The sequence below is a fragment of the Platalea leucorodia genome (genome assembly GCF_965183815.1).
Source record: "Platalea leucorodia genome assembly, chromosome: Z".
Classification (NCBI taxonomy): Eukaryota; Metazoa; Chordata; class Aves; order Pelecaniformes; family Threskiornithidae; genus Platalea; species Platalea leucorodia.
Genome location: NC_138858.1, coordinates 20,681,971 through 20,695,928, shown reverse-complemented (window position 1 = coordinate 20,695,928; position 13,958 = coordinate 20,681,971).

Here is a 13,958-nt window from a genome sequence, read left to right as displayed (position 1 = left end):
CATTTTTTCTTTTTTCATTTCTTGTCAGCTGTCTCTATTTTTCTCCTTTTTAAAAAAATCAGTTATACAACTACCTCTCCACACGCTTGGAAAGACTCTGCCGTACTTTGCTCATTTTCATTTAAAATCATTTGCACATCTGAGGCAGTGCAGTCTAGGCTGCAACACGTCAGGCTGCGTTAACATGAACAATGCCAAGGGTAGGAGTGGGTTTCCAGAAGGGGATGGAGGGACTGGCCGGGCCTGTGTTTGAGATGTCCCCCTCCTGAGGAAGGTGCTGTAAAAAGCACAAAACAAACAAATGAAAGGAAACACCCAGTACTTTTTCATCTCGGACTGCCTCGGGCACGAGAGGAAAAATGGGTTAATGAAGGAAAGGCTTTTAGACTAATCCAAGGCAAAAATGATCGTCCTTTCAAATGCAATTACTAGCAAAGTGATTTGGAAGCCAGTGGGACAGAGTGGTGTGGAGTAAGCTGTCTCTCTGATACATATTACAGGGACCTTCACACTGACTGATTATAATGAATGCAGAGTTGACATTAGCAGAGACACAAAGTAACATGAGCACCGCATTGCCTTCAACGGTTCCCTTCGTCCTTGAAAATTTTCTCAGGAACAAAAGGCATTATTTTGTCTCATCCAGAAAGCAGCGCAGGTAAAGGTTTCTCTGGAAGTCAGAAGCCTTTCAGCCTCCAGAAAGAACATAAAAACTTCTCTGAGTCATATGCGACTATTTTTACAGCTCTCTGGAAATGCAAAGGGAACTTTACATGAGGTTCGTGCAGCAATGCTGGGCCATGTTCAGGCCTGGTACAAGCAGAACTGGCTCTGTCAAGCCCAGTAGAGAGGCTGCAGCGGGAAGTCATCTTGAAGTGCTAAGGGTGGGTAAAGCTGTTAATTTATTAAGGACTGCTATTTGTTTATTTACTTGCATGCATGCTCACACCTTCCTCGGAGGCATGGCATCCAGCACAGGGGACTGCTTTCTCCCAGTACTTTTGCAGAAGTAGCCTGTCTTGGGGAGACGTGGGGCAGCAATGCTGCACGCTGCTTTCCCCTGACACCCAGCCCGTCCCACCCCGTGCACCTCTGCTCATCGCTGTGGCGAGGGGAGCAGGCTCTGCCTTTCTGCCAGGAAGCCGTGCACCGTGGGCCGGTGCCTATCAGATATCAGCCAGCCACAATATTTAGATGTAACGCATTGTGCTGGAGAAGTAGAGCCCTTTATAAACGCTTTCAAAAGCTTGTGCTTGCTGTGCGATATGGCACCAGCAACAGCAGAACACAACATTAATTGTGTGGGTTTCTCCAGCTGCTAAAGCAATTTGTTAGAGAAACTTATATAAATAGAAAGCGGTCTTTTCAAGTGCAACAAATATGTTTAACTGCTTGTAAATGGCCATCAGTCTGTGGGTTTTAGCTTTGTGATAGTCAGTGCCCTCGGTCCTTGTTCCACATTTATTCAGCCTTTGTTCCTAGCACATACGAACTAGAAGTCAATGGGAATTTTATTAGCATAAAAAGAAAGTTTAAAAAAAGAGTAAGTTGGATCACAAGACCCTAGTATTTTGTATTACAGCAAGCCTGTGAAGCTGGGCAACAACATCCAAGCAGTTGAGATGGCTAAGTGTGTTAGTAAGATCAACCAGAGTAACATATGGGACGTGTTACTTTGATAAGGACTGAGATTTCACAAATGCAGAAATGATTAATTACCCCAAAGTAGGAGAACCAAGAAGATTCCTTTACTTAAAAGTATAGAAGCTGATGTGTCCTTTGGGAACACATGGTGCTTGAAGTGTTTGGTTTGTTTTGCAAGTTACTGGATGCATCAAGCTCCTCTGATTCTCTGCTGAACAGGCCTGTCTTTCTGTTCAGAACAGAGAGCCTGCAAAGGTGACTTAACCAGAGCACAAACACTCTCAAGGCAATTTGTTTCCAGGTGAGCTCGCAATTGTCTTTTCAAGTTTGCATCCATCTTTCTCCCTTGTCTAAAGAAAAAAGAAAACCAGAAAGCAAATATTATTAACACAGCATCTGAAAAATATAACAAAAAACTCCTGGGGAGCACTCACCTGGTTGTAAGACTACTAGGAAGTAAAGCACAGCAATATTGCATGTACTGATCATTATACGCTTAAATACTTCATCTCTCTTATATCTGGGACTTAAAACAATATTCGTCCCTTAGCCCTGAGGCACAAATTCTTAAAGCCCCTGTGCAAGAGTATGTGATGACACACATGAGTGGATGTTCCTTTAGAAACAAAAGCAAACGGGGCTTTTTTTCCTTTCTGCTGGACCAGCCCCACCCTTAACATGCCCATGAACAGTGCTAGCAGTGGACAATGTGACTCTGTGATCTATCTGTTTGCTTGGGGGTGATTCGTCTAGCAGTGGCCATTAATTTTGTAAATGTTTTTAAATGGTGCTTGCAGAGTAATGGGAAATCAATTAGAACTTTTCTAATTTGGAGGTTTTTGGTTGGTCCTAGGGATATTTCTAGTGACATGTTAGAGAGAAACCATGAATCATGCTTTGCTTCCTTTGGTTTTTTTTAACAAGTTAAGTTGTCTCTTGCTAGATGCCACATTATATGAGCCTAAGAGCTCTTTTGACTTAAGTTTTGATGATTTACTTTAAAGTCTCATCAGGTGCAGAAAATGAAATTATGTAAAGCAGAAACTAGAAATACTAGAAACCTTTGAGAAGCATGAAGACTGTGGTTTTAGACAGGGGATGAACTAAGCAGCTCAGACAGAATAACACCCAGCATCAGCCTGCTGCCCTCTGTAATGTGAAACATGGGAGTAAAATTTAAACTAAGCTTGCTGAGTGGACAGACATTTATTCTGTGGTTGAGTGAGATATCTAGGTCATTACCAGAACTCTTAAACTTGCCTTTTTTCTTTCTCTGACAAATAATATTCCCTGCATGTGGTCTTTTATTGCATGCCTCTCTTCTTTCTGTTCTCTGAAGTCTCTTGTAGAGGTCCCAGCCTAGATATGATGTCAGCCTTGCTCCTCAGGGAAAAGCAAAATAAATTTTTAAAAGAAGCTAATGAAGTAAAGGGCTTGACAGCTGAAAAACACTAGCTTCTTGCTATTTTTCTTATTGTACCATTAGAAGTCCCATCTCTGCCCATCCTATCCTATACACTTGAAAATTCATTTCCACTTATAAAGGATGTAATATATTAATAATTCCTCAAAAAGCAGGTAAGCAATGGATGTTCTGCAACTCTTTGGGAGTTAGCGATCATCTTCTGAGCTGTTTTATCGTGAATGAAGAGATTGCTCCATATATTGTAACTTGAAGCTTCTTGGCATGTATGTTTAAAGGTATAAATAATATGAACAGCACCGAGGCATAATTATTACCTGACATGGCACATCGTGTCCTTTGGACTGAATTCCATTGATTCCAGGCTCATTCAAATGAGCATAAATGGAGAAAAGGCTTCAGGCTCAATTTTTCCTCATGCCATCCCTATCCTTTTATAGTAATTTCTAAGAACATGCTGTAAATTATTACCGGTCTTTCTACTTCGTGACTCACACCTGACTATCCTTAGATACAGTTATTTATTGTTTCTGCCTACAATATATGGCGCATGTGGCTAATCAGGACCCTAGTGTGTTATTGATTTCACCTGAAGATCCTTGTCCTTTGGACATGGCAGTTGCAGTCAAAATACTACGGAGAAATGGAGCCAACCTCAACCTCTGGATGCAAGCAGCAAAACTTCAGGGAAATGAGGGTCTAGAACAGGCGTAGTTCTATTAGTATTGTTAAACGAATTGGTAACCTTTTTAAAAAAAAAAAACAAACAAACTTTTACATTCATTTAACATTACTGTTTAATTAAAAAAGAAGTCATCTATACCAGCATGAAACAGGTTTATATCATGAAAGCTCTCATCAAAAAGTTTAAAGTTGCAGGGCTGATACGTGTCCTGTCTCGCCTTGACAGTTACTACACAGCATAATCCAGTGCTGCCAATCAGATCTGAACAAAGGAAACAGCAGTTGTCTGACTGTGAATCACTTCTCACCTCAATTAATATAAATATTGAGTTTGCACAAGCAGACTTGACAATTTGAGGCATGCCCAAATTTTCTGTGTAGCTAGCACTTAATGACTGATACCCAATACTTGGACCTGGCACTGAGGGTGAAGTCAACAGTTAAGCACTTTGTTTTGTGGAAGTGACTGGAGGCTCAGCAGAAGGATTCGGTGTCTTTTGTAGAAGTTTTGGAAATAACACATAGCTGTAGATGGAAAGGTTCCCATTGGTTTTCATATCTCCCAGATGTGTTCCTTGCATTTCTGAAGTGAATTCTCTTTCATTCGTCTCCATCTCATTCCTGTTCGCCTCCTGCAAATACTCCAATGAATACATCAACTCTAGGAAATGCTCCTCAGAACAAAGGATGCTTAAGCTAGATCTACAGAATATGGTGAGCAAAGCCAAATCTGAGTACACGATTGTGTGTGTGTTTGTAGCAGCAGGGTCTGATTCCAAAAGTTATATTTATGCTGCAAAGAGAAGAAACTTACTGCATTAATAGTACATCCAACAAAATGTCTCATTTCATTTAACATGCTTGCAAATGATCTGCAGTTCAAGAACTAGTCAATTCAGCTGAGAAACCAGGGACCAGGTTAAAAAAACCAACCCTGACAAAACCCATTCCAAACAAAGTATTTGCCCAACTCTGACTCTAAATAATTAGTTCAAATCTGGCAAAGGCTGATCCTAGATACTGAAAGGCACAATTGCCTAATAGCATCTCACCAGACTTTCTAAAATGCTGTGGTGGTCTCATTTAATTTCCTAGACAGCGGACAAGTGTCAGCAGGAAAATTACTCACAGCATTAGCCCTAGTTAGTTAGTAACCTCTCCTTCTGTCCAGGGTCTTAATCAGCAAAGACACTAAAGTGCCTTGTGATCCTTATTAAAGGGGTCCTTCTGGGCTAGGATTTGTTGACAAGGATATGAAAGAAAGCTTTTAGTTTGGATATCTGAAGCTACAAGAGAAATACAGCTTCTGAGTAAAACAGACTGGTTAGCACTGTTACATTTTCCTGAAAAGAAATACATATACAGCTTCAGTGTCTTTAGTTTAAAGTTCACCTCTCAAATCAGTGCTGAGAAATTTAATTGAGTAGTCAGATTTCCAGGAATCCCAAGTACCCACAGTTCTCACTCCCTTCACAGGAGCAAATAGTCAGCAAGTCTGCAAATTGGACAACTTAATTACGTGTATAAAAAAAATGCTCATATTTGTGTTCAGTTTGGTTCCAATATGTAATACTAGGGGGAAACACTAATTCACACTGGTGTTTGTAACCAAAATGAATGGATATGTATATGTATGTATGTGTGAGACAGAGAGAACGACAGCGAGAGACCATTTCTGTGGTAGGCAACATTACACTAAAGAATTCCTTATATTGGGTATTTTGCTTTTGCATTCCATTTTGTGGTCATGGCACATACAGGTGTAAGTGCCTATATGATAACATGTCACACACCAGCCTGTTTTACCTGTTGGATTTTTGCGGTTGTGTCTTTATGGACATATGTTTATTGAACATTGGTGGTCAGGTATGAACTCCAAGAGTCTTTAGAGAACTGGAAAAGCAGTCTTACTGTGACAGAAGAGTGCACAAGTTTTGTTCAGCTTATCAATCAGCAGGCCATGTGGTAACTTGACCTTCTCTAAGTCTCTAAATACAAATAACATCTGCTGGCAGAAGTAACCTTAATGAGGTTGAGTAGAGGCCAGGTAAAGCTGGATATATAGAAATAAAATGTAGATTTCTGACGATGAAGTCAATTAGCCTTTGGGGCAGCACAGAAAACAATGTAGTGGAATCTTTTTTGCTAGACAAAGAAACAAAGGCTTTGTAGAGATAGACTGGACATCTTTCTAGTATATGTGTTTAATCAGTCAGAAATTATGGGGCTCAAGGAGAGACATTCAGTAGCCAGTGCTACGTATGAGGTCCAAGTAAAGGTTCACAACATGCCATCCAGAGCATTGCGGACTTGGGGGATTTTACCATGATTCTCGCAGTACTGAAGCTTTTACATGCAAAGCCAAGGCCTGGAGGTAAACAGCTATGTTGCAGTCTCAACTTACTTTATTTCTTTTCTTGTTAAATGTTTGCTTCTTGCTTACACTCCTAGAACCCTCAAATTCTAGAAATGGGGAACTGGAAGAAACATTGCCAGGTTATTCCCACAGGGCAGGGGAGCAGGGCGGCGCACAGCCTGCAAGATGCATGCCAGATGTTTGCCTGATCTGTTCTTAAAAACCTCCTGTAAAGGAGATCTCCATGTTTCTGAAAGGCCAGTTCCAATGCTATGCTGTATTTGTAATCAGACTATTTTCCCTAAGATTTAATCCAAATTTAAGTGGTGAATTAGCCAATTACTTCATGTCCTACCCTCTGTGGAGAAGGGAAAAACTGATTTCTGCCTTTTTAAAAATAATTTTATGTATTTGCAAAGTATTATCATCTTCCTTCTGTCTCTACTTCCTAGACTAAACAATCCCAGTTCTCTTAACCTTTCTCAGAGGTTCATGTTTTCTAAACCTCTTATCATCTTGTTGCAGTTATCTTAAATGCAGCACCCAAAACTGGATGCACTACTTCAGCTGAGGCTGCACCAGTGCCAAGTAGAGCAGAATAATTACCTCTCTTGCCTTATATCCAGCATTCCTGCTAATACATCTCGGAGTGACATTTGTCTTTTCTGCAAGAGCATCACATTGTTGTGAATAGAAGCTTGAAAATGTGACCCAAGTGCTGACTGAAGTTTCAGAATCCAAAAGGCACATAAAAAGAAGTGGGGGGGAAAGGTTATGTTTCAGTCACTCACACTAAATGGGGGCCTGGCTCAATATATTCAAATGTCTTGTGTTGGCAATTCTGACTTAAAATCAGTTAACCTCTATAGCTGAGCCTCATTTAATTTGCACCAATGAGTGGGAAACCCCTAGCAAACTACAATTTTTTGCGAAGTGAGACAGAAATGAGCAAACACTGGAAAAGGCATTGAAACACAGAACATGCTGATCACTTATCTGCAAAATGGTATTAATTCTGTAAAGCACTTGAAGTACATGAAGCCTTTACCAAGGAATCCCTGTGCAATGCTGAGAAACTGGGGGAACCTTTCAGTACTGGTGGGGAGTGGGAGGCATGACATGCAATTTATACAGCATGCGAACTAATGCCATGCAAACTGGAGAGGTTCTAATGTAACTGTCCTTATAGGGTTACTAGCTGCTTTTTAATGTGTGGCCCTCTTAGCCATGGTTTTCAGCAAACTGTGTGGTTTTGTTTTAATTTCCCAGGCCAAAGCATCATGCTCACTTACATCAGTCACCTCATGTACTCCTGTAACTATGTTTAACACATTCGAGCAATGACTTGTCACTTTAGCAAAATCAGAAAGGTCTGATTTACAGAATGTAGGATGTTAAACACAGTCAGGAGGGTAAAGAGACTGCCAGTCATTTACAGACTATTTACAAATATTTCTCTGCATTTGATGATTTATAAATCCCATGCAACCCACTTTCTCTCAACAATAACGATGAGCAGAAAGGCTATCCTCAGCTCTCCTTCCCAGGACCCTGACAGTCTGGGAAAATTTCTCCGTTAGGCCACTTGCCTATTTAAAGTGTAAGTCTGATTGATTTTACAAGTGAGAAAGAAAGAGTGAGGGTGTCATTGTGTTTCAGAACCTTTATCGGGAGTTTGGCCAGGACTGTCAAGGGTAATTTGCTTGTTAGCTTGATGAGAGACCTCACGAGTGTTACAGTACAGGGGCTGTATAGGATGTGTGGAGCGTCTAATGACCCACAGTTGAGAGAGAGGGTACATGTTAGGAGGAGAAGCAGGAGGACATGATACAATTGCTCCCACAGCAATTCATTCCCTTTCAGGGGAGGTCAAAAGGAAGAACCCACACCTGCACACTCCTCTTTCTGAGGTGGGAGAGCTGCTGTTCACACCAAAGTGTTGGTATTAAGAGTACCATCTCAAGGCAGTGCAGATGAGGCAAACACTTAGAGCTAGGTCCCAGAGAATGTGCAGCAAAAGGCAGTCCCTCTCACAGAGCACATCATACACTCTGAACAAAGACTCAGGAAGAGGAAGTGATGTCATACCTTACAGCTGAGGATATCAGACGCACTGAAATGACACGTGTTCCCCTATGCCATGCAGTCTGCAGCAGAGCCCACTCCCTGTGCAGAGCTTGTGGCTAGTCCACATTATATTATCATTGCATAAACTGAGGTTTTGTCCTAGAAGTCAGCCTTGTCCAGCTAAGGAATGGCTCATGAAATCTGTGTACTCTGAAGAAACATTCCCTTTCATGCTATTTAATGTATTATTTCATACAACATTCCCATGGATGTGACCCAGGCAAGTAAGTGGGAACCACCGAGTGAGGCTGGAGTTGCCTTCCACCCACGCAGGGCCACATTGTCCTAAAAAACGACAAGTCTTAAAAATATTGCCCACTGATATATTTATGCATTTCCCTGAAAACATATGCATATTCATCACTCTACGGTCAGAACACAGAAACAGGAATTGAAATGGGAACCCTGATGAGCAGCTAACATAAAGTTTCTGTCTTGTTCTCTTTTGGCTTAGAAGTATGAAACATCTGATCTGGGGGAACCTAAGGCAGGTCCTTGGGGCATGTTAGTAATTTTATTACAGCTGAGGAAACAAGCAGGAAGATGGAACTGTCTTAAATGAATTAATTTCTTTCACATGGAAATTTTATGGGGGTTAAAGATTCAGGCTTCAACCTTCCCAACTATGCTGTAATAAAAAGGTGGGGAAAAGACTTCCTCTTTTCTCCCTCTTTTTTTCTTTTTTTGTAGTAATGAAAAGTCCTTTCTTGCTCTCCTTAGGCATCTTTATGTATAGTAGTATTGTTTCAAACTAGACATACATTCAGCAAAAACTTTATGAGTCATCACTTGCCTACCCTCCACCTCACCCTGTAAAGAACTGTAATCTTAGAATAAATTCACTTCATGTTCAAAGATGAAAAACTGTGGATGATTTCAGAGCCAAGTGAATTTGCGCCAGCAAAATGGAATTTTAGAGCAAAGTCTGGGTGATTGTTTGAAGCATGATTTTCTGCAGCAGTAATACATTGATTTAGGTTGTGTTCTAGCAAACCTGAGAGGCTGCGGCACAGGATCAGGCACGACCCTGCAGTCATCTTTACAGATTAGTTGTTAGCACATTCCCTGCCATGCATTTGGCCTGCACCAGATAGATCAGGTGACTTTCAGACTCCACCTAAAAGATCCACATTCAGTTCTGCCAAAATAACCCTTGAACTGAACAGAGACTTACTGGGGTCAGACATGCTGATGCTGTGTTTGCGTGAGTTAAACTGCACCGCAGAAGGGGGAGAGGATGTCTTCCTCCTCCTGAGAAATGCCCCTGAGAGGCTACATGTGAATCTTTCATCCTTCCAGATGGACAAAAAGAAAGAGAGGAAAGTGGCAATACTTCCTTAATGGGCAGACATCCGGCATTAGTTGTTGTTTTTTTTTTTTAATGTTAGTTGAGCCCATTTTAGGGGACAGAATTTTGAACCTGAACTTCCACTGCTGCAGTGCATGCCGCCCAATAGCTGAAAGTATTTGTTGAATTTGCAACATGCTTATTTCTCCATTTAAAGTTATATCCTAGATCTAGGATGGTTTACAAGTTGTGAACAGCAGTCGCAGGTGAGCCACTGAGCACTGGCCAGCCACAAAATGCAGACAACAGCTGGTACCTCAGGTGAAAAAGCAGGATGATCTGAGAACTATGCTTTGAATTTTGCCCCTTGGTGTGTCTGACATCGGTGATGCTACATGGGCACCGAATGCTGTGTAATGGGGCGCCATGTCTCAGCCCAAGGAGCCAGGAAAGAAAGGGGTGGGAATGAGCATGCTGTCAAGCAGCTTGTGTGCCCGCTTCCCTCTCAAGCAGATCGTCCTCAAACAGGACACCCAAGAAGGAGGTGTCACTAGTTATGATTGAAAATGTTAGTCTTCCTGTTTAATACAAATCTACTTAAAAGGAACACAACTCAGCCTGAGGTCCACAAACCTCTGCTGCCAAACATCTCCACTGGCAGTGCCAGCCAGCACCATTACTGGCAGTGGCAGCTCTCAGCTCCATGCCAAGCTATGGACAGTCTTAGTGGGGTTTAAATGTCATTGTTTGGGAGTCCCTGACCTGTGGTCCTATTACAGACCTCACAGACCTCCTCTTCTGAATTCTGATCCCATTTTCAATCACTGCACAGCAATAATGGCACCTCAGGCACAGTGTCTCCCTTGGAAAATAACCCAGCCACTTTAATTTAAACCTCATTTTCCCCATCATAACAATAAGGACAATTATATACAGATCTAAGACACATGCACACTATTTTGAGTGCATGCATCCTGCCTGTACTCCATCCTGACTTGTTTGTCTCCTCTAGTTCTTTTTGTCTCTCAAGGTCCTGAGTCAGGACTCACATATAGCACCTCATAAAATTTGGTCCTGCCCTACACTCTTGGTTCTGTACCAGCACAAACTTTAACAGCCGTAAATGCTGAGAGGATTAAGTAGAAGCACTCTTGGATCTTTTAGAGGAGGGTATGTAGTTTTTAGAAGCAATGGAGTGTACAATACCAATAAATCTGAGATGGTAGGGTTTTACACTCACACAGCACGTATGTACAGAGCCATCTGCAGTGCAAGGCAGGAGAAAGCCTGGCCTGTTGCCTGCTTACTGCTGTTAACCTGTATGGTAGGAGTGAGCCGTAACAATCTGGGTACTACAAAGCAAAGTTAATTCAAGGGGAGGAAAACTGAGCACGGACACACTATGATTCAAAGCAGGCAAGTGAACTGCTGCATTAACTCTTTTGAACGGAGTTTCCTGGAGGCACCCCTGAGCATGGCCCTCAAGCACAAGACTTTGAGTTTTTGCCAACTTTATTTGAGGAGGAAGGAGGGCGGGAGGAATGTTTTCTCGAGAGGAAAAAAAACCTCACCCCGTTGAAGCTTTCTGTTGCCAGGGAAGTTCAGGGAAAATTCAGGAAAACTCCTTTTTATGTTCTTTATGATGTTTACTCTGTTGCACAGAGCCAAGGCAGGGATGAGAAAGGCTGCAGCATGATGCAGGGCTGCAAAAGCTGTGTGTATTTAATAGGGTGACATAAATGGTGTGTGGGGAAAATCTGGCCTAAATAGCAAAACGAGAAGCCATGAGAGTGGCTGCTGGCTCTCGTCAGTCGGCTGTCCCCTGGGCCAAGCCGGCGGCTCTGACGGGAAGTACACAGCGGATGTTTAATGAAAGGGCTGCTGCAGCTTATCTCCGCGTGCAGGGGACTTCTTTGTGAACTTGCTTGCTTTGAAAGATATGTGGCCCACTATGCTGGTATTGTTGGCTCTTGCTTTAAGCACAGCCACATGATTCACATAGGAACTGTGTGCTACGTCTGCCAAGGAAAGCTTCCCCCTTTTCCTCCCTGGTTAGGAATAAACTCAGCAGAAGGCCATCGAGGTCACAAGATCTGCCTGTTATTGCATTTTACAGGAAGGAAGATACGTTGTCTTAAGATCAGTTTATCAGCTGACTTTCCTGTGAAGAAGACAGAGGCTATTTTCCTGTGTACCGCCACCCCCGTAATTCCCAAACGAGTGCACTGTTTGCATCTCCTGTCAGCTCAGCTGTGCGCATTTCTGAAACAGCCCAGTATTAAGCAAACAAATAAAAAAGCCATTGTGAGACCACGCAGAATCAACATCCCTTATCAAACTGCCCAACGGGAGGGGATAAATCGCTTCCTCGAGGCTGCCTGTCATCTCGCTCCCTCCCTCCCTCTCAGTGTCAACGCACAATTAAATCCGTTGTGGTGAAATAGACTCCGCTGATAATTGTGGGGAGAGTTACTTACAAGGATGCTGAGAGCAGCAAAGAGACTAGCAGCCTTCTCTGCTTTCAAAGTGGTTTCTTTTGAGCCTGCTGCTTCGAAAATCCACAAGTATTTGAGTTTGGGTTTTTTTGGCTTTGTCTTTCAAAGCCCCAGGTCTCTGAAGACTTTTTTTTAATCAGCTCTGCTTTTTCTGTGCAAGAGAACAAGCAGCGTGCAGAACCAGCTCCCTCCCCCCCCGGCCTCCTCTGAGAGGTCCCTGCTTTCATAAGGTTTTCAGCTGGGGAATGGTTGCCTGTTTCCTCTCTGGGCTCGCTGTGACAAATGCATTTCTGTGACCAGGAAACTGCAGATGTTACAGATGCACTAAGGCATAGCTTATTAGCTAATGATTCTTAATCTCTGAAGGATTACACATATTGAATAATGCCATTCATTGACAAACAGTTGAAGGGAATCATCCTGGCTCCGAAGTATTTACAGTGGCAGCTTTAATTGATTATGTTCTCTTTTTATAAATCTGTAAAGCTAAAATAACCCTCCAATGCCCCCTGCATCTTAAGAGCACTGATTAAGCCAGCAAGAAACAATATTTGCCAGAATAAAATTGCTGGTTTTCAAATAACCCTGTTTGCTGGGCTGCAAACCTGCATTGCACAGGAAAACAGCTACTGATCTTTGATAATATCCACTAATTTTTGCAACATTCATCTGGTTAGATTTTTCATCTGGTTTTGCATTACTTTGCCTTTCCTCCATCTACACAGAAAACCTTTGGCCTCTAGTGCTAAGGGTCTTCAGACTCCTGTAATAACCCAGAGGGAAGAAGGGGCCGAAAACCAGGTCAGCGCAGACCCCATCCTATTTGCAAGCCAGTAAGAGTTTTGGTTTTGAAGCAGGATGAGGACTCACATCATTATTCCTGCAACATTTTCATTACCTGTGAGGCAAATGCCTCTTTCCTAGTGTTTCAGAGTTAGTGTCTATCTGAAAATATTTCATATCCCAATCTTAATGCCTACATCCAGCTACATGTCTGCAGTTCACAGTTATGGAAGGTGAAACGATACGCTTCATGTGCAAGCTTCAGTGTATTATTATGCATTAAGTACTTTTATGTATTTTGATTATCCTGCTTGTAATACAAAATATGTGTATTTGGAAGTACTGCAGGTACACCATGTTTATTCCCAGACAATGTTGGTTATTGAATCTGTACTGGACCTTGTCAGTAGCTAACTGGATATTCCCCACACTGCCTAAGAAAATTAACTCAGATAATTTTTAGGAAATGTTTATAAAAATTCTTCATGAATATCAGGGTATAGCCCTAAAACACAAAGATGGCATTTTATAATAGAAAGGGTACATGAATGTTCTGGCAGTACAAAAAAAGAACTTGTATTCTTCTGTTTATTCTAGATGATTTGGAAAAGCCTTAGTTATATTGAATCTAAATCAGAGTATCTAAGAGAGAATTATAACAAAGCTGAAATGGGAGGCAAAAGAAGAGGCAGAATCCTTCTGAGGTTTGTTGTTACACAAATGGGGTTTGGTTTGAACTTTAATTTGCCACTTGCCAGCCTACATCTAAGAAGCAACCTTGTTTGGATTTCCACAAAGAATCTCATTCTTTTTTCAATAAAAAGACCTGGCAATAATTCTGTTGGCACTAGATGAAGAGCTTGCTTATTCCACTGGTGATGGTTTCTTTTGTTGTTATCTAGTTTAATGAAAACTTCATAAAAAAAGACTCGGAAAGTTTATAGATAAAGCTTACGTACATTTGTTCGGGTCATATGCCAAGGGGTCACTTCTTATTGTAAAAGTCATTGCACCAGGGAGAAATGTGGTTAATAACAGCACTTTTTGCAAGCAGCAGTCTTTATTCAAAAGCATGAACAAGTGAAGCAAACTGCAGGGCTGGAGGCAGGCATGTGGGCAATACAACAATTTTGACTTTACAGTAATTCATTGCAACAA